Genomic DNA, 1,954 nt, shown 5'->3' with positions numbered 1-1,954 from the left:
CCCCTCCCTTTGCAAGAATACAACAAAAACAAACAAATAAAACAAACACACGAAACAAATAAACTCACAAACAAACAAACAAAACAAAATTCCGTCACATAAGCTTTGGTTGCTGTTAGACAGATGTTGCATGTATGTTGCGTCGGTGGCCTTGTGGTTAGGCTCTCGAACTCGCAACCGTAAGGTCGTAGGTTCGAATCCCGTCAAGAGCCCGACGTTGTGTCCTTGGGAAAGACACTTTACACGAATTTTCCTCACTTCACCCAGGTGGGAATGGGTACCCGGCTATGGACAGTGAAAGATCCTGTCAGTTTGTTAGTGTTTGAGCGCTTAATCGGCTGCTTGCACTGTATGCTTCCCTGGAAGCTGAGAATGTTTCGGAGTGTTCTATGGTCTGCTGGGGTAATGATATAGTGTAAAGCGCATAGAGCCTGCTGCTGAGCGGGGATATGCGCTTTACAAATGCTATCTATTGTTATTATTATTATTATTTAGTTGCTGTTATTAAGTGAACACCACTTTTTAAGTCGTTGCATTCCAGTTACAGAGCTCTATCTTACATTTTTGGCCTTTGTGAGTCACTAAGACCATAAGGTCAGAAACCAAATGTCTGCTCTATCAAAAGTTTAAGTGGCGCTCATATGACCTTATGCAGTTGCGAGAGCCGTAAAACCCTCTACTATAATAATAAAAATAAAGTTTAAGATTATTTGGAGTCGTTATCAAGATATTCAAAAAATTGCTTTCGACAAAGTTTGACATGTTGTAAAACTCAATTTTTTTAACATCACATTTCTCAAAAAAAGGTAGAGCAACTGAGCAGATAGACCTTCTTAATTCTAAGCTAGCAAATTGTCTCCCTGCGCACTATCACAAGTCTTTCTCGCATGACCTCCCAGCGATGACAGAGACTGTGTAGAAATCAAAGAAATATTTATATACACGTACATGTAGTAGTAGTAGTAGTAGTATAGGGTTTTACTGCTAAGGTCATATGAGCGCACGTACATGTAATAGGATAAAGAAAATTATTTATGTAATAAAACATGACTTTTCAACATTGTATAACAATATTTTCTGTTCTGTTTTTTGTTTTGTTTAGTTTTAGTTTTAGGATGAGTTATACGACTCTTGCAGCACATGTAGGTGATATCAGTGCCGAAGATTTGAGGTGTGACTTTTAAGTAAGTTTTTTTCAGTAAAGACCATTTGCCCATATCAAATAAAACACTCCTTTTATTGAATAGCTTTTCCACAATGAAACAGTACAGGTTGTGCACATACCTCTTCTAATGGGTCAAACATTGAATTTTTCTGTCACTCGGCCGAGTCAGACTGGATTGGAGGGGGTGGGGGGTGGGGGGTAACAATTTCTTTTCATAAGCAAAATTTGTACAGTCAAAAAACGAAAGTGAAATTAATTTCATCTTCAATTTCGTGAAAAGTACACCCGCTCACATAAAGGTGAATAATTTATTAATGTCCACCGATACAGAATGGAAGGCTATGAATTTTTAACAAGGTGACACTCGAGAGTCAAATTTAATTCAAAGAGAAAAAGGAGGAGAGGTGATTCAGTGACGTTAGCTGTTTTTCCTGCATGGACATTGCATCCCTCTGAGCAGAGATGGCGCTGAAAGACAGTGTAGAAGCTTGCCACTAAATTACATGTGACGCATCGTGGTGAAATCAGGCGAACGTCAACATAATGAAATCGAAGATACTGGCATTGTTCTGCAGGTTTGCCAATTTTTATTGAATTTTTCTTCTTCAGATCAACAGCTTTTGTGTCCATATAATACTATATATATATATATATATATATATATATATATATATATATATATATATATATATTATATATATAAATATGGGCAATTCTCATAAAATCTTGAACTTTTCGTAACACGGGCATCAAATTTTAGAATTCAACAAAATATCTTGAAAATGTACT

This window comes from Aplysia californica, unplaced genomic scaffold (genome assembly GCF_000002075.1).
Source record: "Aplysia californica isolate F4 #8 unplaced genomic scaffold, AplCal3.0 scaffold01168, whole genome shotgun sequence".
Taxonomy (NCBI): Eukaryota; Metazoa; Mollusca; class Gastropoda; order Aplysiida; family Aplysiidae; genus Aplysia; species Aplysia californica.
Note: the sequence above shows the minus strand (reverse complement) of the source record.